Source organism: Struthio camelus, chromosome 3, assembly GCF_040807025.1.
Source record: "Struthio camelus isolate bStrCam1 chromosome 3, bStrCam1.hap1, whole genome shotgun sequence".
NCBI lineage: Eukaryota > Metazoa > Chordata > Aves > Struthioniformes > Struthionidae > Struthio > Struthio camelus.
In genome coordinates, this window is record NC_090944.1 from 66,998,584 (window position 1) to 67,022,579 (window position 23,996).

The 23,996-nt window shown below is 40.7% G+C and overlaps 1 protein-coding gene across 1 annotated transcript in view; it reads left to right on the forward strand.

Annotated features, from left to right (window-relative positions):
• Window positions 1-1,965: 1,965 nt before the first annotated feature.
• The window catches only part of PKIB (cAMP-dependent protein kinase inhibitor beta), a 58,873-nt gene continuing 36,842 nt past the window's right edge, over window positions 1,966-23,996 (forward strand). The window contains exon 1 of the mRNA XM_068938170.1: window positions 1,966-2,149. The gene's annotated coding sequence lies outside the window, so the exon portion shown is untranslated. The remainder of the gene's footprint in view (window positions 2,150-23,996) is intronic.

A 23,996-nucleotide genomic window follows, 5' to 3' on the forward strand; every position in this document is an offset into this window, starting at 1 on the left:
CTATGATTCTCCCAGGCATTCATGTTCAGTGTGATTCATAAGAAATGACCAAAGTGCCTTATACCAAAAGCCACACTTTAAATCCAGTATCCACATAAATCCAGTATTTAAATCCACATAGCAAGTGCTGGCTGTGTGAGGAAGGGAGGAGGTGAGCCGTGTCCCGTGCTACCTTGGAAAACGTACTGCACTACGTCAGTCTGAAGCAATACGTAGGTTGGCTTCTCCTCAGCAAATACCCAGATGGGCTAGAAAGGTGTCAAGGCCTTCTAGTATTATTAGCAAACTGAGTTCAGGACTACATTTTGGCACCATATCTGTAGTGGAGATATACACAATCGTTGAGCATATTCTTCTGTTTCCTGATGTGTCCCCACAGAAATCATGCACTGTAAGTAAACAGCATGCTGAATTCCAGTTTCAGCAGGAAAAATGAGCTGAAGAACCCAAATCTATACTATAAATGTTACCCTCATGTGAGAATGATTGCAGGTTCACTCTTCTGAATAAACTTTTTTCAGAATCCAGAAAATGGAAGATATTTGCCATTTGTTTCTCTCATTAGACTAAAAACAGAAGTCATGAAGTTTTTTGAGAAATCAAACCATATGCCCAAATTATAAAATAATTGACAAAGAGAGTAAATATTAAACAAGGAGATACAATATACCATATTCTAAGAAGAAATATTTTAGAGAGAGTTGTAGCATGGCTCCAAACGAGAGCTCTTCTACTTTAAGAGGACATTTGGAAAAGTCTAATAAAAATGCAAGATAATCAACCAATCTAAACCATCATCTGAGTTATTAGGTGTTTAAAGTTTCCATGGCGAACTGTATTACTGTAATAATATGGCTGAAATAGTCTTAGAAATAGATCCTAAGAATTCTAGATGATTCCAGAAAAACGTAAAAAGTGAAAGCAAGGCGTTTTAGGCTTGGGAACCCAAACTTTAGTTTCAAAATAGAATACAATTCTAATCTTCCCTCTCCCTTTATTTATTATCATAAATAAAGACCTTAACTTCTTTTGTAAACACTGAAAAGCCCAAGCATGATACCCAGCTTTAGCTGAATCTGTCCAGTTGTCAGGATATCCGGCATAAATAGAAAACAGCTGTGAGTGTTGCCTTATCATTTGAATATAACTGGATCTAGGTAAACGGTACGATGTCTTGGATAAATCTGCATGAGTTGTAGTGAGATTTTCAAAACAGTCTAAAGGGATTGCAAAGTAAATAGTCTAGAGTCCTGTTGATGCAATGTAAAAAACTATGTTCAAAATCAGTGCCTAACGTTTCTGTCTCATAGAAAGTTTTACAAGGCTGTTACGTATAATACGGCCATACACATCTGGTTGTACAGGATGTGATTGTGCTTCAGTATATTCTCAGATGCCAGACCTTAACTTTTGTGTTTTCCCTGAAACACAATAATTAAACACAGAACTTTCTATATTCCTCACAGGGCATCATTTTAGGAGAAAAACACAGTATCTGCTGATTTCAGGCCCAGACTGGATTTGTCAAGTTCCTGTGTAAAGCACGTCCCAGAGGCCGTAAGTTTTGCTGACAGACTTGTGCAGCTGCACCATGCGGTACAATAAAGCTCGTAGCCAACAGGGGTCACGTATGGCTGCATCCAGGTGCCAACTTTCTGCCTTGTTTTGACACCGGGATTTGCTGGACACTCTTCGGGTCAGGCAGGAGGACGTCCTGCGTTATTTTGCTGATGCGGCTGGGGGTGGAGGGGGAGGGATTGCAGCCAAAAAAAAAAAAAAAAAGTGAAATCTGAGGAGCGGAGATTAAAATGAGCAAGGATGCAGGTAACAGCTATGCTTTTCCACGGCGGGGCTGCGCGCACCGGGGCGGCGCGGGCTCCGTGTGGCGGCCCTGCGCGGGGGGGGGGGGGGGGGGGGAGAGGGGAGGCGGCCCTGCGCGGCGGGCGGCGCGCGGGGGCGGCCCTGCGCCCCGCGTGGGCTCCGCGGGCGGCGGAGGCGGCGGCGGGCAGGGAGCGCGGGCTCGGCGCTCGGGAGTCGGGATTTGCTCAGCCCTGAAAGAAAAGTAAACCCGCAGAGGGGCAGGTCGGGGGTCGGAGAGGCTGCGCCGCTGGGTGCTCTGCGCGTCCCTTCGGGTAGCGTCTAGTGCCAGGTACGTTCACGGGGCAAGGGGCTGGAAAATGCTACCGGAGAGGGAGTCTGGCAGGGGACAGGGGAGGCCGCTGTTAGGGGTGCTCCTGGGGACTTCGGGTCTAATGCCCTGCTGGGTCCCAAAGGTTCTGTATAGGCGGGGATAAATCAGGGAATCGCCGCGCCCCGCTTTCCCTGATAACGACAGTACAACTGATTGCTCAGGTTAATATGTGAAAAGTTTAAGCAGTGCTCAGAGGAAAGGATAATAGGTGTCGTAAACGGGTTACGTCTCATCAGGAAGAAAACTAGAGTGAGTTTTCCTTTGCGCAGAAAAGCATTCATCCGATCAGACGTGCTCCAGACACGGTTTTTACCTGTGTCACCTTTCTCAAATTGTACTTCTGTTGCCAATCCGTTACAAGAACATAGAAAACTAGAGAGTAAAAATGTATACTTTATTTGCAGAGTAGTACAGCTTAGTAACATTAAAATAAATTTCTGAAAAGTAAGTTATGTGCATGAAATCCAGAGTTAAAGTCGCATGGACAGTATAATGAATGAACTAGCATGTAGTTTGCTGATGCAAAAGATGGTCCTGGAAAATCAGTTGAATTACTGAGTTTCATCTTGCCATGATTGCAAGGAGTGTCCTTGTATTTCAGTCATTCACAAGACAGAAATTTTTCTCTCTGATGGCAACAAAATGTTGCCAGGAAGACAGTCTTTTCCCAATTCAGTTGTGATGGATACTCCTCTGGCTCCTCTGCATGTATTAAAAGTTTTTTTGTGGACTTGGAAAAGCAGGCAAGTGCTTTTTATAGAAGGAAGAAGTGAAACAGTATTCAAAATACTCCTGAAATGATACACAAAATGATCTACAGCATGCTATTTGCCTTGTTAGTAGAGATACATCCAATTCTTAAAGGTTTGGCTTGTGAAAAATAACGAGTTCTTAGCCATTCCAAGAAAATCCTGGCCTACTCTGGGGCCATTGCAGTTTTAATATAGGAATAATGAATGTGAAAATGTTCAGGGCATATTGACTTACCCGGTATAACTTTATCACCTTTTGTAGCTAGCAAAAAGCAGTTTGGATGAAACATTTAAGCACACCAGAGACCCTGAAAACAACTAAAGTAACGATCATGATTTTCATTGCTTATCTTTCTTCACTGAAGATGTCTTAAGGATGAAGATGATCTAGTTTTTTTTTTTCTTTTTTGGTTTCAGCTGATAATATTCCTTGTGAAAAAGCGAACCGATTCACTTGAATGTCTGTGCTATGATGTTAATGAAATGTTGCACTGTGGTTGATAAAAACTGCTTGTATGAAAGTAAAATAAGCTGAAACTTCCCCAGAAATGTCCAAAGAACTCCTAAAAGCAATGCCTTTACTGTACCATAAGAAGGAAGGTTTAGTTCTATAGCGTAGTTTGGAAATACACCCTGTTGGACCAGGGTACGTACCCAGTGGACGAGTCCACTTTATTTCAGCTTAGACATGTCACAACACTAACAAGTTCAAGCAAAGAAGCATAACATGCACCAGCATGCTATAAAAATATACATGAGCTTCAAAAATCACGACAAATTTAAAACTACGGATGCAAATTGTAAAACAGATCAAAAAACCCCATCTGGTCATGTTGTCAATCTACCTAGAAGTGCAAAATTGTTCCCTTGTGTCCATTTATTTATCTGTCCAAATTATATTTTCTGTTAGTATAATGAGTGTCATTAACAAATCATTCAGAACCCACCTGTTTTCTCTGATTTGTTTTTTTTAAATCCTGGGGAGAAAAACAGTGAGGCATTGTACGTGTACTTTTCTTATCTCCATCAACTCACAGATGACTCTCATGGGAGACTGTACATTCTCTTAACACCTACAGGGCTTTCTGCTGGACTTTATTGGTTTGTCCTTCTGTTGAAAATGCTCCAGGACCTAACTTAGTTCTCTGGACATGCCTCCGTCTTGACTGGCTTTGGGGGAAAAGTGAAGGAAATTTCTGTGCTCTCTCCATGTCTTTGTGGCTGAAGAGTCTTCGCTCTCTACAAAGTCTTCTTAAGCCATTCCTTACTCTCTTTACTTAAACAACTGTGTGAGCAGCGAAACAACGGAAGATTTACAATTTACAATTTACAGTTAGCTTACAGTGAAATGAGGTATCAGGATATAATTTCAGATTTGTCAAATGCCAGCAATTATCATTGTATCATGTTGACTCAACTCATATTTGAATTATCTCCGGCCGTGACTTATTTTCAGAAGATATGTCATGAAACTGTGGCATTCTAGGGAACAAGGCAGCACAAAAGAGTATCTGATATGCCATGAAGACTGTAGTAATCAGCCTAGTTGCTGATGACTTGATTTAGATGTGGTCATTCAGACCCATGGGATTGTTTTGCTCCCTGCTTGGCTGCCCACGCTGGAAGGGGAGAAGTCTCTTCTGGTACAAGTGTTTGGATAGACAAACATCTGTGTTGAAATGAATGAAGATCTGGCATTTGAATTTTTACAAGGACATGGAAAGCATCCAGATTTTCACTACTACCTATGAATATAGTATAGAATATATATAGTTTACAGTTTAGCATATATAGTATACATACTGTATATAGTGTATATAATAGAGTATATAGTAAATACTATTCCATAGTATTATTATATAGTATTATTATAGTATTATTATATAGTAGATACTATTCTATAGTATTTACTATAGAATAGTAAAAATCCTAGAAAGTCAGGAATGATCTGTTTGTGAAAAGCTGCAAAATCTGGCTTTCCGCACATGAAACAGTCTTTTGTACTTGACTTAACAATAATTCGGCCTTTAGAAATCTTTCCTGTTTGAGATTTCTGTATGTTATTTCATTCCCTCTCTCCTCACTATTTTCTTTTTTGACCTGGTTTCCTAAGGAGATGAAGCTTAAATAATCATGCTGTCTGATAGTTCCCCTCCTTTTTAACTTTTTACCCTAGGGATCAATTTCAACCGATTTAAATAGAAGAGCAGAGACTACAAAGCTCTGAAATTTGTCTCCTCACGCCAGCCTCACGACTGCTGGCGGCCAAGGAGATGAGAGAGATGATGTTGATGTCCCCACTGAGGGAAGAGCTGTAGCAAGCATTCAGCTTATTAGACATCAGAAGACTCATGTGGGTGCTCCATGGGATGCCAAGCTTCATAGCTTCTACTACTCACAAGCTTGGGGATTATATTTTTCAAATTCTCTGCTCCTTGGGCGTGCAGTCTTGGAGGTTTTGATCATGCTTCTTCTCTCCCAGAGTCAGCTCAAAATAAACTCTAATTTGTCAGAGGTGTTTCTGGTAATGTTATTATATAAGTGCTGTTGTTCCTCAGCTTCACAAGCTGACCTGTTGCTTTCCTAGCTCATAATTCAATACTTTGAGATACTGGGTTGATAGCTGACAGCTGCAGTACCTTTTTTTTTTTTTTTTTTAATCTTTGCTCAGCACAAACACTTGATTAGTGGGGTCGCCGTAAAATTTACATTCTTCCACAATGAATTTCTCCATATTATTTACAAGTTTGTGATTTGTCTCTGATTTGTTTTCAGCTGTCATTACTATTTCTTCTAGTTATAGCTGCCTTCCAAACTTCCTCTTCTGCGTTCTCTTCACAAAACAAGGCCGTAACGCTCTGTATGTTGGCGTGGGGGAAAGGGAACGGAGGGGAAATAGGAAAAGGCATTTTGAGTTTATCTAGCCTTTATGGCTTTATGGTTGGGTTTTACTGTCTTTTAAACAGTGGTCATTGTTCTTGGTGTTTGTTCTGTTACATAACTAAGGTTAAGAGCTATATTTATGGGATACTTATGGGTAATTGTCTTTTCTTACTCCTTCCTTGTCTTTTGAACATCAATACCAACGCAGCACTTCCCTTTCTCCTCTCTTGCAATACTTCCCTAGATAACGGCTTTGAGTTTTTTGTTTTTTGCTTTTTAATTTTTTTAGATAGCTTTAATAGTATAATAACCTGACTTCCTAGTTCTCTCCTATTGTAGAAATCGTATCAGCTGGTCACTGGCTGGGCATGAACATACATATATCTATTAAACAAATTTACTGAAGTGGTTAGTGGTTAATAGTGCTTAGTAGTTTCTTTTTATTCGTCTGCGTTAAAGTTGCGTTAAGCTCTGCTTTACATGTTTTAGAAATGGGTTAAATATTAAAATCTGCATTCTGCACTATATACAGGCTATGAGCAGTGCTTATATAGTAATTAAATTTGACTTTATCCTCCTAGTTTACACTAACAAGAGGAGGAATGAGGCCAATAAAAATGTCTTTTTCTCTAGGAACAAGAACATATGCTCATGTAGTATCGTGCCCTGCTTCATCTTTTTGCACTTAGATGGAGATGTACCACCTTCTTTCTCCTTTACGAGGAGCTGGAGCTTCTATCAGTTGTCCGTTTGAGCTGTACAGTGCTCTCCATTCATCCTTTAAGCTGTGACCAGAAATGCTGTTCTGGTTGCATCTCAGCTGGTTTAAGCAGTAACTGCCCACAGCTGTTTTTCACTCTCCTCCCATTGCCAGAAGTTATGGCGCTCTCTGAAACGCACACAGAGCAGCATATGTAGGTGCTCCCCAGTCTGCTTCAGTCAAAATGGATCCAAAGGATCTTAAAAATCCCTGTCAGTAAAAGCGCTTAACTTGAATCCTTTTAACAGATCTGGTAGGGTGTGAAAACACATGCAGTTACGTTGGCAAGTCTGAGAAGGGCAGTAACATCCGGCGGAGAAAGGAAAAAAGGCTGAGGGCAGTAGCCCCGTGTTTGGAGGCCAGGAGGGAGGGCTTGGATGTGAAAGCAAGCAGCTGGGCTGATAGCAATAGCCTTTGACTTGGCTCAGCTGCAGCCAAAGCAGCACGTTTACCTACAGCCTAAAAAAATAGTAGCAGTGAAGGAAGACAATAATTCTGCCAGTTCAGTGAGATTTCCACTGTGCCTGGGAGAACGTATACCCCTAGGGCAATCTTTGTGGAGCTGTGTCAGAGGCACCTTGGCTAAGTCGTTTAGACAGTAGGTATCTGGTCAGGATAGTGCTAGCTAGCTTGCCTTATAAGTGCTGAATATATATACAACCTTGCCATGGCATTAGAAGTGCTGAATGTATACAGCCTTGCCATAGCATTATAAGTGCTGAATATATACAGCAGAAGCTTTTTTACCATGTGCTTTCTTTACTATGTAGGGCAAATTTTTCCTTGCTGACCTCTGAGATACTGGTAATTCTCTGCTAGGCCATGCTGCAAGGACACGGTTCTTAATTAATAAAAAACTATCATTTCGCTGTGCTGCTCTTAGGAGTATCCCAGAGAAGCAATTACAGACTAGCGAGTGCTTCCTTTGTTTCTTCTTTCATCCAGATTAGCAGTATTTGCAGCATACCTAATGTTAGCAACACCTTATTTTTTCTCTCTACTGGTTAAGGCATGACCTTTCCCCTTCCTTCCCATTTATTCCATAGGAAAGAGGAAGATGAAGTGGGTTTGCAGTACACAGTACTGTTTATATTTGCAAATCTAAACACCTGCTGATGCAAAATAGGTGAGTAATTTATGCTGCTTTCTAGCCTGCATAGGCAAATGGGCTGAATCACCTTTTGTTAGTCTTTGAAAACAAACCATTTGACAGAATTCTGTGAGGAAACTACAGATTTGTCAACAGGCTCCCAAGTAACCTGAAAATATGTTTAGCAATGCAACCGTAGGGTTGCAGAAATGCCCTTGGAAGAAAGGCTGCATTCAACTCCTTTTGAGTGGAGGCAACCCCCTCTTGAGTCAAAATCGCTGGCTAGGAGTCAGGCTTGGACTGCCTTAACGTCATGCAGCTATGTTTGTTTCAAGAGAAGCTAGCAGGTCACTGGAAACAAGCATTAAAATTAACATTGCTGGAGTATGCGAGCAAAGCATTTTTACAAGGCAAAACCAAATGCCTTCAGGTTGCTGGACGGAGCAGACTGAATTGTTAAAGGGTAGACCATTGGGTTACTCTTCACAGTATTTTTTGTTAAGTATGAATTCAAAACTTTCAGTGCTGCCTGTGTGACAAGTCTTAAAAGAAAAGGAACTAACAAAAAAGAAAATGAGGAAGACCAGGGAGGAAGTTTCAGTTTGTGTGTCCAGAACCTTAAATAGTATTAGTTCTCTCTATTGTACCTTCAGGACAATATTGTATTAAAGCATGTAAATTTTTGCCGTGACATAACATATGCTGAATAGGAGACCACTTGGAGTCCTTGCAGAGAGTGTTTACCTGGAATCTGCGTGGATCAGAGTATATACATCTACACTACAGAAAATAACCGAAATGTGGTATCTCATGATGTCTGTGTGAAATGTAGTGACTGAAGCTGAGATTGAGGTACCAAACAGGTGTTAATAAAATCCATGCAACTTCACACTCTGTCTGGATGAAGTGTTCCCTTTTGTTCAGGCTTGACACCTCCTTTAGATTCGCTTTTGCCTAGTTTTGAGTCACGTGTTTTTTGTGTGACTAGCTGAGGACCTCACCCTTGGTTTTTAGGGTTTCTTCATTACAGAGTATCTGCTCAAACAGAATCTGAAGTTCTTGCCACTGTCACGTATTTCGTACTAACTAATGAAAGCCCCCTGTGACATACAACTGTGTGATGCCATAAAAATTATCCTTCAGGTGAGTATTCGCCCTCCCTCTGCCCCATCAACAACAGCTTTAATTCTTGGGCAACATGTGGTATGCTTTGTTCATGAGCAATTTTTAACTACGAAGCTGAATCTTATAGTCCTTGAAAGTGTTTCTGTTAAACAGGATTGTTAAAATTTGGCCTGTAAGTATATGGAGTGCTTAGAAGGTCTCCTGTCTGTTGTGGGTAGGCTTTGGGTTGATATGAGGAATAAAGGAAACAGAAGAAAGGAGGATATCTAAAATTCTGTCTGAGTGGACAGGCAGTTCTGAAAATAGTATTGTGAAATGTGGCTAGAATTTCCTCTGTGGTACCAAGTGTGCCTAAAACCTGAAGCCTATCTCTGTATTTCTCAGAGCTTAGCCAGTTGTGAATAGCTGTGTTAGACTTGGCAGATTATATGACATGACATTAAGCAATCATATGGTGCTTCAGTTTAATTTAAATCCAGGATTCAGTGGGAGTGCTGGAGCTTTCCAGCTTCTGTAAGAATAAAAATCTGGAGGATTGGCTTTATAAACTGTTCCATTTTTAGGGAAACCACTCTGGAATTGAGGAACAGAACATAGCCCCGTGTTTCTATTGCCAGATCTTGCAGAGATTAAATGGGATGCCATTACAGAGAATGAAAGATTTATTTGATGAAGGAAATGGAACAAGATTTGAGCATCCATGAGACGGGTGTTTGCTGTTCGGTAGCTTCTGTGTTCGAAGATCTGAATGGTTTATTTTTTGTAGCTATGTTTACCAGTTTTTATTTCTTCCTCTCTCTGTTAGTTTGTCTTTGATTTTGAAAGCTGTTTTGATGCATTTTTTAATTGAGGGAACAAATTAATTATGTGAATTAACTATTTTTTCCCTCATCCCCAACCAAGATTGAGTTAAATGCAAGTGCAAAATGAAAGTTGTAGTGTTAAAAGCTGGATTGAAACATATCCAAAAAAAAATAAAAAAAACCCAGAGATCTTGATACTAGGAGACATGTTGTCCCCTGAGCTGAACAGGGCAGTAGGCTCCTGGATCTCCTTTGGTTCTTCATTTGGCCTTGCTCAGTACCATATCATCCTTTATCCAAATTAATCCCACTTAAAGAAATCAGAGGTGATTGCTAACTAAATTGTACCTATTGTATTGAAAGATTCAAACGCTTAAAATACTTTCAGGTGAATAAAGTCCTATTTTAGCATTTTTTTTTGTTTTGAAATAGAAAAGAAAGAAAGAAAAGAAATCTCAAGAAGCTGTGTTTTTTTAGGCCACATAAGGTCTAGAGGTCAATCTAGTCAATCCACTTGATAATCTGTAAAGTTTTATCCAGCTGGAACATGAGATGACACGCTAGGTTAGCTATATACCTGCCTGCAGAAGACCACAGGAGTGCAGCTCCATCTCTGAAGCAAAGAGCCCACAAGATGCTGTGGAGTTCACAAGGGGTGTCACTTTGATGCACCTTTTTGTCTGTTTCCCTGTAAAATAAAATGCACATTCCTCTAGGGAAGAAACATTTTTCTAGATCATCAAGATCAGGGGCTGGAGCCCTTGTCCCATATGGGGAGGCTGAGGGACCGGGGCTTGCGCAGCTGGAGGGAAAGACGGAGGGCCTTCCCGTGCCTACGGGGAGGTGATGCAGGAGATGAAGCCGTGCTCTTCTCAGCCGTGCTAGGCAGGAGAACAAGAAACGCTAGGCATAAGCTAAAACAAGAGGAGTTTGAACGGGTTATATGGACAAGCCTTTTCCCCGTGAGGACAGGCCAGCAGAGGAGCCGGTTGCCCCGAGGGATTCTGCCAGCAATGTCCGTGGAGGTTTTCCAGACCTGACTGGACACAGCCCTGGGCAGCTGGATCTGACCATGCCGCTGGGCCAGCTTGAGCAGGGGCTGCACCGGAGACCTCCTGAGCTCCCTTCCGGCCTGAATCCTTTTTCATCCTGTGATCCTATGGCGTTAGGTTCAAAGTTGAGCCTCTGAAAAGTTGCTGTTAGGTTCTTGTTGCCGGCTATGCATGAAATATAACAGAGAAGGAGGACTCTTATTGCCCAGACTAAAACAAGGCCAATGACAGTACTTTTAATAATAAATAGTAAATAAATGCTTTCAACAGCATAGTGGTTGGCCATCCCTATCTTAAAAAATACATGCTACTATAATCCATTTTAAAAATGATTGCAAATTCATTAAAAAATTATGTAAAATCATTTATAAGCAGCCCATGTGCTGTTTCAGTCTTCCAGTCTGATTCAGTTAGTTGCAGCTTTTGTTGACCTAAGAAAAGCTTTCTCCAAGGCACAATATAGTAGTATAAACATGCAGAAGGTTGTATAAACATCTGTTTTGCTTCAGTGTTAGCATGTTATATTTGTTCAGTGTTCAGAGATGAAAAGCTAATCTTATATTGCTTTCTTGTAAGCCGGCATCACTTACAATGATATAATGTTGAAGTTTTAAAGAAAAGTCCCTCAGCAGGGATAGGGGTTCTTTATTATGTCTCTTTTGTTTTTCTTCTTGGAAACCTCAAATATTAGAAATTCTGCACCACCGTTGCTATGTTCTCTTTAAAAGTCTGCTTAGAAGAACTGGAGTGCAGTGAAACCTCATGATAATGAAGTCCCCAGAGAAGGCAGTCTTTCACCAATTTGTTTGTTAAGACTATGCCTTACTCCTGTTTTTTTTTCTTTGAAGTAAATTAAAAGCAATTGCTTCTAAAATAGATAGGCTCTCACTTAAGCAAACACCAAGCAAAAAACTCCTCTTACTATTGTCAAAGTTGCTTCACAAGCGATGTTAAACACTTGTTCTCTGAGCAAGGTAAGAGAGAGTTTGCATTAACAAGCCAGTAGTGCTTTCTGCCACCCCCTCACTCTTTCCCATCATTACTCAGAAACTGTCACTAAAAGTGCTTGCTGTTTACCTCAGGAGAGCTTAAAACAGGTTAAGAAGAGGAACATGTGAGGGTTGGAGGAATAATTTTTTTTTCTTTCCCCTTGAACCCTCATTTGTTTGCCGGAAAAGCTGGAGTTATGAAAGGAATTGAACTGAAAAATAAATCAAATCTCCCTCCTGCTTATGACTGGAAACTCTCTTGTATTGATGTGGCTGTAAGCTCTTCACCTGAACATGGAGGGTGCATAGTGTGGAGTCAGAGCACAATGCCTTTATGAAGAGGACTTACCGGAAGGAAGAAGCTAGCTTTCGCTGCTATGAATCCAGTAGTTTTATTTCTTCTTTTTGAAGAGAGTGTACGCACTCCCCATCCAGTTCCTCTTATTAATGGATTAACTCACTTTTACGTGCCCTCTTTACTTCCAGATTCTCCCTACTGTATGAAGCTTGAAATAGCATTTAAAAGGAAAACAGAAAAAATGGGATGATGAGTTTCGGAAACAGATTTTCCAGTAGAGTCAGTTTATTGTTTTTGGAGGTTTCTTTTTCTAGCAAGTTTTGAAAGTTAAATAAATAAATATTAATTCACTAAACTTTACTGATTATTAAAATCACTCCAAATGTTAAACTACTTGCTGTATTCACATTTAAGTAGAGACAGTCACTTGTTTTGAGTGAACTCATGAATCTTATTATGGAAATTGAATCTTATTACAGAAACCTAGCTATTTTGAATGGGAATCATAAAACATTCTACCGTTTATCCGCTACATTAATTAAGTGACTCGCTAACAAGCCAGCCTTTATAAAGAGTTAAATTATATCATAGAAAGGAGTGAACAAATAAATTTGGAGCCCCCTTTAGAGAGAAGTAGTAATTGGTAAAGTGTCTAAAGCCCGTAGAAGAAAGTTGAACAAATTTACCCAGCTGACCTACCTTGCAAGTTCACACTGAGTGATGTCTGCCATATCTGCTTCTCGATTCTGACTTCCAAAAAAATCGATTAAAAATTCACACCCTAATGATCTTAAAAGTTACTTGCTCTTTAAATTTATAGCAAACCTAGAACTTGAAGTTTGATGTCTTAGAATTACATAAAAATGTATAGTGTGGGAGAACTGAAGGATAAGATTCAGAGATGTACTTTTTTTAAAAGAGGGACATTTTAAATATACTTAGTTACTTGATCATTTCTTACTGTAAATGTTCTAATATTCTAACCGTAAGTTTCCTAAGCATGCATTCTGAAATGAAATAGTCATTTGTTTATTTATTTTTGTATCTTGGCCTCATTTCTGTACCTTTTTAAATAATTTTGTTGCCTAAAACTTAGGGAAAAATGTAAGATTGGAGGTGGATCAAAATACATCTTAAAAAAGGTTAATTCAGATTTTTTATTGCACAGCCTCTCTGTCCCCCAGTGTAGTTCTGTGTCTTGGCTCCGTTTTATTTAAACCACTAAAATGCAGGGATTTCCAAGCCAGACCTTTATGTAGACATACAATGAATACATTTTTCTGCACTATAGCTGGTGGGAGAGCTGGAGAACAGAGATAACAGCTGGTATTATATTATCTGGAATGAAGGACATTTCCTGAAATCTCAATTTTCTTGTTAAATCTTTCCAGTGTCAATATTTCATAAAGCAAGAAAAGTGAGACTGTCTGTCTCAACTTCCACCTGATGTGAGACATTTGATGTATAAATGGCAGCTGATTATTTAATTGTACGTATCACAAATGAGGCAGTCCAGCAATTTAAGCTTAGAAAACCAGGAGCTCATCAAAGGTGAGACATAATTAACATTTAACTCCCCTAAAAGGGGGATGTTTGTTCAGATGTCTTACCAGGAACTGGTTCCAATCTATCAGGTCGAAAGAACCCTTACCAAAGAGCAAATAAATACTGATACAGTCAATATATTCCAAAGCTAAGCGGTAGCTCGTGTCATTATTCAGTGTAGATGGAGTAGGACTGAGGTTTAAAGGGAAGGTAAAGGTGGTATTAAAGGAGGGATGAACGTGGGGGAAAGGTATTTAGTCCTATTGTCTTGGTGAGAGGAAAAGCTGTGTTGCTGAAAAGCAAGACTTTCAGCCTCTGTTGATGAGATGCTGGTAAGCTGGTTGGAAAGGCTGTAACTTTGTATTTACACCAGAAGTCACTGTGTATGAAAAAAGGTGTTGAGATTTCCAACAGGTAAAAATTAAAAACAACACAGGAGCTGAGCTAATAGATGGATCTAGTTTCATTCCTTTCTGTTCCTTCCCAAAATACTCCATCAGAAAATTAGCCAGTCTAGACAACTGAACAAAACCTATGCAGAATAAGACCTAGTTCTGATTTTCTGATATCCATGTTGACCATTTTTGGGCAAAGCCTTGCTAGAAGACAGAGACATGCTCTTTTGATAGAGACCTTTCAAAGGCTTGATCTCATGAGAGATAGTGTAGGGGTTCAAAAGCCTAAGTATAGATGCCTCATCGCTAAATGAGATGTGAGAGGGGGAAGACACAAAACCTCAGGCAATGTGGGGTCTAAAAACAGCCTCATGTTTTTGGAACTTGTGCAGTTTCAGCAGGAGTACAACAGCTAGCACAGTGAGTACTCTTATCTTTTAAGTGTTTGGAGTTGTTCTGGGCTTGTTCAGAGACACGAACCTCTGTGGGGGGGGATGCCGTTAAACTGAGGAGGGAATATTACAGTGTGAATGTCTGCTCTCTGTGCAAATTGCAAAAATTATTACCAAAATAAGCATATGGAGTGGAGCGTCTAAAAGGTACATAGGCTTTTTTTGAGTGAGGAACGTAGCAGACACTGTTCTCCATTTTACATCTCTTCAGAAAGTGTCTTTGCACATTTTCTTTGCTATTTGTGTCTCTGAATTTAGGAAGGAAGGGTGAGGAGGAGAGAAAGCTGAGAAGACAGCAATGTTGGGATTTGCAAGAGATTAGCACCATTTTGTTTGCAACTGGAAGATGTGGAAGAACTACAGTAATGTGTTATATTGTTAATTATGTGGAAGGCTGCTGCCTTGGAGAAAAAGTCATTTCCAATAACAGCTTTGGAATTGTAGTTCCAAAGAGAAATGCCACCCTGCATTAACATGGTTCTTAGTATTTGTTGGTGAACTGTGACATCTGAAATGATAGTTCTCTAGATAAAAACAGAGTTAACTGTGATAAACATTCAACAGCCAGTTACTGAGACTCCAAATTGTATGTTTAAACTGTGAAAAAAGTACCCGGAAAAAAGTATCACTAATTCTGTGGCATCTGCTTTCTGGAGGAAATTGTGCCCTCATTTTCTAAATTGGAGGAACAAAAATAACAGCTAATTTTTTTCTCAGATCATGCTGCATTTGGTAACAAATAGTTAGGGAAGTAGCTCATGAACTGCCTGCACTTTTCATTTCAGGAGCCAGGCTCGTGGGATGTGCATTGGAACATTTTCCTGCTGGTTATGGTATGCTAGAAAAATAAACAGCAAGTGGGCAGAATCCATGAGAGTAGGAAACACTGCCGCCGTGACAGGCCAACAAGTTGTTCAGGAAACAAGGTCTGCAGACCATGGAAGGGGCTGGAGAAACACGTGTTTTGTGCTGTTTAGACTTGGGGCTTTGTATGATGGCTTTGACAAGAGGAGTTCGTCATGTAGAGCAGAGAAGTTAAATACAAGGTCAGTTAACATAGATGTTTTTCATAGGTGTTTTGAAAAGAAGTAGTTGTCAGCACATGGAGGCCTAACGGGATGGGAGTGCTTCGCGGTAGCAAAAAGCCCCCAAAACTCAAGTTGGTCCTCTGCGGCCTGGGAACGAATGTGCTTGTCAGAGGGAAACATTGGTGGACGTCTTATGTGCAAGAGTGTTTCCGCCCTGCTTTTGCTCCTGTCACAGGCGGTGTCACTCCCTCAGGAGGTCCTCATGCCGCTCCTGAGCGAGGTGTCTTGGAGAGCCCTGGGGCCACGAGGCACCTTGTTTGGGTGGAAAGGAGGAGAAGGGATGCCAAGGATTTCATCTGCCCCGCGTGCAATGATTGTATTGCTTTATGCTTACTGTCCACTTCACTCTTGCAGGTGTTTTATTTTTCTTCTGTTTATTCTGTCAATATTACTTTGAAGAGGACTAACAGCAAACAGGAGTACTGGGACACGGACAACTATCAAGGCTTGTTTTATAACTAAAATAGGTAGGAGCAATCTAATCAGACCTCGCAAACACTTTCTCTCCTGTCTAATCAGGAGAACTTTGGCTCACTAAGTGAATGTGCCTTCGTGGCAACGGTTGTACCTAATTGTAATCATGTGTTTTGGGAGCCATGGCAAGTGTTCCAATGCAGACTATTTCCTTCTTCAATTTAGAGGACACTTTGAGTAAGTCTTTGAAATCTTGGATTTCCCTCTCCTCTATTAAAAAATGTAGAGATGCTATAAAAATACCAAAGTTAGAACGTTCCCTCTGGGCATAAATTTCCCACAGAAGGATTGCTCCATGTTCAACAGTTTAGTGCTGGGAGTGGTGCAATAGCTTGGATTTAATAAGGTTTATTGAAGTATCTTCACTATTTCAGGAAAAGGCTGAATAAAATTGTTTATTGTCTTTTTTTTGTTGTTGCACTATTTTGTGTTGTAGATGTAGTACTGAATTGTACTATATTAGACTTTTCCCCTTCTGTTTTGGTAGCGAGCACTCTTAATCTCTTCTCCACAATTCAGGAAGAACTCTGATGTTACAGTGTGCCATTTCTGGACAGAATATTTAATAAAATGCTATACATGCAAGGTGGATCTGTATGACCAGAAAAGAAGCCAGTAATGTAACACAGACATCTGGAGGAAAGGTAATTTCAGTTATCAGATGTGCCTGCCCTTTTCCCGTCTACCAGCTTCCCATTGTACTGGTTCTAGGGTGCCACAGATTTGTCATTATTCCTTGCTTTAAATCAGTTGAGATATGTAGGAATTGTTCAAGAATGTAAATTTTCAGATTAAAAAATTAAACAGTTGAAAAGAGTTTTTACTTTTAATTCAGAAATTCATTTAAATCCTTCTTTTTCTCTTTTACCACTTGATTTTGGAAAGGCATTTTTCACAAGTCCTCCAGATTTTTTGATCTGTGCTCTATATTTACTTCTCTAAAATTAGATTAGTGAGAGCAGCCATCCAGTTAATCCAGAACAGTCTTCAGCAAATCCTGGATGTAGACGCTGTTCTTTCTAACCAATGTAAGCAGAACTTTTCTCTTTGGAATACCTTGAATAGGTATTCCAAATACAGGCCTTGAATAGGATGGGTGACCTGGCTATCTAGGCCTAGTCTCTTCTAGAAGGGACCGGTTTAGCTAATTTCCTAACTCATACTCCCTTCATCCTTCCATCCTACCTAACATTGTCTCTTCATGTGAAGATTTCTTTCTTGTAAGGTAAATTTAGATTTAATTTTCCTCTTAGTCCCGAGATGGGTTTTTGGGGGGCAGTGCTGTGACTTGTGTTCTAATTTATTCAGTGTTTTTGTTAGGCCTCCTTTTGTTAACTTTATTGAGACTGCAAAACACCTACCTTTGAGTATAACCCTGATTGAACTGTAAAATGAGGTATTAAAGTGAATAGGAATGGTGCGAGAATCCCACCAAGAGGGATAAAATATCTGTGAGGAGCAGCCTTGAAGAAAGAGATGAGTTGAGCTCAGCCTTACCAGGGCACAGTGCACCTCAGAGACCCACCTTTGACTTGTCACCTTTTGCCTGGCCTCCAGGTGGGCAACAGAGAATAATTTTACTACAGTACTTGGTTTATGGCAGCTGACACTCAATGCAGTTGTGATGTCTCCATGTGTCCTCTCCCCACTGCTCTGTGAGGGCAGTTGCTGGCAGGTGGCACCAGCTGCCTCTGGCCCCCTTGGGCCCAAGGCATTCGGTGGCAGAGGAGAATTCCTCTGTCCCACACTCACAAGCAGAGCTTGCACCTGCAAGAGCTTTTAGTTACTCAAAAATATCTGGATGTTACCTGGCTACAGTAAACAAGTACCTCATTCTCCACATCCAAGAGCATGGGACGTGGGGAGAAAGGTCTGCAACTATTTATCTACCGCTTGTTGTATGTCACCTCTTGAGTATCCACACAGGTGGCTTCAGCCTCACACTCCCTCCTCAGCTTGGTGGTATCTCAGGCGCTGAACGGCACAGAGCTCTCTCAAGCTCTGCCTCGCTGCATCAGTTTTTGACCTGATCTCCAGGCTGCCAATGAGCTACATCTGGCACATGGCTGAGGAAGTCATCTCTGCCATAGTTTAGGTTGTACCACCTCACAGACCTTTCCAAGCTGTGGCTGAGCAGTGGGGGTCCTGCTTGGTATGTGGCATCACGCGCAGGAAGTGTCCCCAAGGGATTAGAGTGTGCGCTCCTGCGCATTGGAAAGCAAGATCCTTTGATTAGAAGTCTGCATTTAGTTGGGGGATCTGTGAAGTGGCAGCAGGTTTTCAATGGATCTCCAGCTTGTTCTTGTTACTGTACTCTTAGCTTTTCTTAGTGCAGCACATGGAGGATAGTGCACCCAGACCTGCAAGACTTTCCTTCACCTGCTTGCCTTGGTTTTTTTTTTTTTTTTCATTTTTTAATGCTGGAGAAGGAAAACAGAGGCCAGCACTACTGTTTCCAATCTCAAGAAAGAACATGTGTGTTCACAAATGCTTTTGCAGACTGGAGATCCTGTAAAGCAGACCACTAATGCATGTACCTACTCACTAAGAAATTTCAGATTGCCATCTATATCCTGTAACACTTCTGAGAATAAAATGGAAAAATGTTACCTTCTAAGTTGTGAAACAAAGCCTTCAAAATGCAGAACACTCAGCAGTGTCACCAAGAAAGATTCTTGAAAGACTGAGGAATTTATTTTCTTTAATGAAGCAAATGAGTGACGTACCCTGGATGCCGTTGTGCCAAGTGGATGATAATGGGAAATCATTGTATTGTAAAGAAGTTTATGATCCCAGAAACATTTTGTGGCACAGAAGTAAAACATTCTGCACAGTGCGAGTGTTCTGCCATCACACCGACAGAGCTCCATTATTCACTTGATTTATTTTTCCCTACAGTCATTTCCGTTGAACTATTTCAGGTCACTTTTAATAAGCAACCTGAAACCACAGTCTAATAAATGCAGCTCTTCTAGATATATAGGTTCAGCATCTTTTCTTGCTGCATAAAATCTCAAGAAGGCTATAGGCATATTCTGTCTTTGATATTTTAATACAGTCATTTACAATTTCAAATACAATTTCTGCTTGCACTGGTAAAAGACTTGGTGTGAATTTTCAGTTCATTGTCCTTCCACGAAGTTATTTATTATGTCCATGCCAATTTTTGATATCTAGTACCAATTTTTTAGCCTCCAGTTCGGTAGCTGAAAGACTGCACTTACAGGCGAGTAGTTTATTTGTAGATGTTGCTTCTTTTTTCTTCATACAGGTGTAATTTGCATATGTACGGTTACGTAGTCGGCTTCCAGATATGTTCAAAATGCTCATCTCTGCAGAAGCAAATGCTAGTTCATGGAATCTGATGAGCACAGAAACTGAGAGGACAGTATAAGACGGGCTGACCAATGCATTCTAAGAAGAATCCATGGTAGAGAGAGCCTCAGTGTTAAGCCTAAAAGTCTGTCTGACCCATGATATTTGTGGAAGAGTAGCTTTTGTACTTTTAGCAGATGTGATACTACTGCTAAACGCCTATTGTCTCCTCTTCTTCACGCTGCCCTAAGAATTCTCTGGAGAAGTAAGTATTTAATAAGGACAAATAGTGAAAGGAAACTCAGCATCTCGAACGAGAAGTTGGCTGTAGAGCTTTCACACGCTTTAGTGGGAATGGGCCTGCTTGAATTCCTGTATATGAAAAATTTTCTTATGTTGAATACAATCCTGAAAAGAATTTGTCTGAATACAGGAAACCTTGAGGACTATGCCATGCACTCCTTCATTTAGGTGAGATCTGTCCTACCCTGTGCAGCAGTATTTCTGTTGTTTTTTTTAACGCATTCCTTTGGAAGCAGTGCATCTTTTGAATAACTTCTTTGCAGCTGTTTCAGGAACAGTTTCATGCCTCAAGAGATGCTTTTAGCTAGCTTAGACCCACAGCTCATCAAGGGCTAAACAACGGACCACCCAGGTCTTGACGGGTGAAGGTTCATATTAGTGCCTGTCTGCCTTTTTGAGCTTGAGGGTAGATAAGGGCCAGTTTAGCTTCTGCCATAATTCAAAGTATCTGCTCTAAATGCTACATTAACCTCCTAAATACAGCACAGTGGTACAATGGCTCTGCTCCTTCTTTGGTGATATTGCCCTCTATATCAAGGGCAATTAGGTGGAATGCGTAGGTCTACCTACCTGTTTCTGTAAAGCTACATGGGTTTCCCTCTTCAGTCCATCTCCAATGTATGCCTTCTACCACATGTATCACTGCTGAATTCTGTGCAAAGGCGTCCTTAGGAATTGCACTAGCTTGCAGTAAGGACCGCGCATTTCCCTTAAGAATCACATCTGCACGGCACATGGCACATGGAGTTACAAGAATGAACATTCCAGCGTTTATAGATGTCTCAGGGTCTTGTCACATATGGTACCTAGATCATCTTACTTGGAAGCAGAAGCTACTCGGTTATCCTTATGACCTTTACAAGAGCGTGCTTCAGCTGGAGTTCTCACTCTTGTTCATTTGAACAGTTCTTCAGCTGAGGAGATGCTCAGTGGACCAGGTTTCTAGAAGCCAAACCCTTTTAGGGCTGTCATCATCCTCCAGATCTGCCACAACTTTCAAATCATATACATTATATATGCATTATATATACATTACACACACACACACACACTCTATATATACCTATTACATATAATATATACAGTGTGTGATGTGTCCCTGGGACCTCCTTCTCCCTCCCTCACCAAATGCCGTTCAGCCTTTGGCAAGCAGCCCTGGTGTGTTAGCCAGTTGCTTCAGCTGAATATTGCTAAGTGACCACAAGGTGCTGCTAATGTGGGTTTGGACTTCCAACGTCCTTTTCCTTCTAATCGAGTTTTTTAAAGAGGTGTTTAGTTTTGGAACTGCTGACTTCAGCTCTCACATCTGTGCTGATAGCTTTATTTATGGCTGGTACAGCACATAAATTGTCATGTCCTGACTGCCCAATGTCAGTGATATCTCTATAGACAGGAAAGCAGGTGGTATTTCTTTGGGGCATTTGACTTTTAAATTTCCTTAGCATCACCTTGCTTTGAAGAGCTGTTTTGGGAATTGATAGCTCCTGCTGCTGCCCTTTCGGAAGGGCAAGCTGCAACACTGCAGGGCTGCCTCTGCAGCCACCAGCAGCAAGTTGAAGCTTTTCAGGGATGATCGGTAGGGAAAAGGCTGTGTGTTCATCTCCTCATACTCTGTGAAACTTTCCATTTTACCATTCAAGCAGAGTTCAGCACAAGTGGAGAGGTCACACAATTTCAACAGGAACATGAAATTGATAATCTTATGCTCTTTTCCTGATTGAGCTTTCTTCAGTCTTTAGAGCTCTTTTTCATTCTCTAATGCTTTGCGATCAAAAGCTAAGCTGAATGAACAGTTAATAGGGTCCTTTCCCATTTTCACTTGAAATGCAGTATTCTATTAACCCAAAATACCCCTGTAATTCTCCACTTCCAGATTCTCCTTTCTGCCTCTCCAAAATCACCAGACCCATTAGACTTCTCTTTGCCACAGGAGGAACTTGTCCTTCCCCACTGAAGGGGTTTTCTGTGGGGCTAGCTGGGGTGAGGTTCTGGAGATGGAAATCAAAACTGAAAATGTTTTTTGACATCATCTCTTCCTTAAAAACTTGATGTTCTGCCTTCTCGTAGCACTGGGCAGCAGGCAGCGAACTAGACACCTCTCTGTGCTGTGGTACGCCACTACTCGGCTGTCCAAAAAGGAATGACAACAGGAGTGCAGCAAATCAATGTTGCATAAATGATTTGGACTCCTCTTTGGTGTGAAAGAGGATGGAAGTTTTCTGTTTGCTTTGAACTGACACAGTGGAGATTTCATTTGTGGGTGGTTTGTGTTTTTTTATTTTTTATTTTTTCTTCCAGAGCGTAAGAACAGTTGTACTGGATCATATTCAGTGGTTGTCTAGTTCATAGTGTCTTGCCTCTGAGAGAAATCAATAAGAAGTGCCTGGGAAAAAGACTATGAACATGTGGTAACATTTCCCCCTCTATATTCTCCCACTGTTCAGTCCTGAGCCAGATGCAGTATCTTTGCGCTTAATAGCTCTTGATAGATTTTGCTTTCCTTCATTTTTTCATGACCTTCTCCACATATTACTTCCCTCCTGGACCCTTCAATCATTTCTGTATATTGAACCCAGTTTTAGATCTGGGGTGGATTTGCAACAAACCTACAAAGATTGTTAGAAGATTGCTCCTTAAAGCCCCCCCGCATGACGTAAGCAAGTTCTGTCTTGGAAATAATCATGATTTGTCATGTACTGATTCTGAGGACATTTGAGGGGCTAAGATAACGTGTAATGGAAAGCAAACTACAAATTTGTGCAGGCGTAGGAATTTGCAGGTATTGCTTTGTGGCAGAGATCCTGGCCAAGCGACATATAATGACATCTAGAATGATAGTCCCAGGCTTTTTGAAGCCAAACCTCATTACTGCCATATTCTCCTTCCTTTGGCATGTCCGTGCTACCTCCTCATCACCCTCTGCCAGCGTCAAAACTGGCCTGTTTGCCTTCTTGTCCCTACCCCAACCGTAGCCATTGCTTTCTCATTCATTTCAGGCACATAGGGATGTTGCCAGTACTTTGCAGGAGAGTCACTTTTGAAGGCAGAAGCATTGCTCATGAGCCTGTCATCACACAAAGAGGTATTTAGGTGAGGAAGGGGTTATGTGCCGTGAACAAGTCATCCAGCTACTCTCTTGCTTTCAGAAGGTATATGCAGAAATATCACAGAGAAAGTAAACAAAACAAGACACAGTACGGAAAGAAACAAATAATCCCGTTGATTTTTAAGACCTGTTGAGAGGAATGCGGAACTCCTTAATGTGGTATTTGAAGATAAGAAGAAACCAGATATTCACAAAAACTTCTGACCTTGAGTAATTAAAATTAAAGCCTAATTAGCAAAGGTGATTTCTACAGTGCGTCATTCGCCCTAAGTTCTTAGAGCCATCTCATATTTCAGAACTAGATATTCACTAGTCCTGAAAATCAGTAAGTAATTCTGCAGGCACTTACAGCCTGGATTTTTAAGGGAAGGACTTAGGGCTCCTTAATGCAATCTGACTTTTTTTTGAAAATCAATTTCCCATTGCTGAAAATAAGCTTTTTTAGAGTGCTCATTCTTGAATCTTTGGAGCAGATTTTAAATATCCCAAGATTCTGAAATATTAATCAATAGGTAATAATAACCCTGGGTATTATAAAGGGGGAGTTTCTCTCTGCAACTGTGAAATTTCTCTTGAAAGGAGTAGAACATTCTTGCTCCCACAAGTAACTGGTAGAAGAAAGCACTACATCCATAAGTAGATATGTCTTAAGCATAAGGTTAACTTACCAATCAGCTATAGACATCTTTTTAAACTTATTAAAAATAGAACTCATGAAATGTCATTTTTTACTTATTTTACTGCAGATATGCCTGACGCAAGTTGCGTTGCTTAATAGTTTACAGCGTGGGATCAGAAATAAAATTAACCTCCTCTATCTGCTGTAATGTAAAGCCCACATATCTCTGTGTCTAGGAGTAGTAAAAATGTGCAAATTGATAAGCTTCATCCATTTTTGAAAGATAAACTTATTGAATGTGGATTTGCAATGTGGAAATCAATATCCTTCATGGTCAGCATGGGCTGGGCTGTATGAGGAGGATTAAGTGGTTGTGCATCCTCTCAAGGTTCAGAGACGCCTCCCTGAAGGCAGAATTCTTCCCTCGTAGTCCAACTCTATAAAAAGTAGACTCTGAGTCCTACCCAGCATCTGAGATCATGGCAAGTCTCCCACTGACTTCAGCATAAGTTGGTTCAATACTCAACCCATGTTCAGTTCACATCTTTATTTCTTTAATAGGAACACCTATTTTTGCTCCGTTGTGAGGGTCTCTACACAGATAAAGTACATCATTTACCACCTTTTATAGGCTATTTATTTCTGTGTGCAGTGAGACAGAGCCGTCTCCTCTGGTTTACTTTTCTGCAGTCCATCCTGCAGACAAGGAACAGATGTACCTGGGTGATAAACGCTTGGAGATGATTTCCCCCCTTA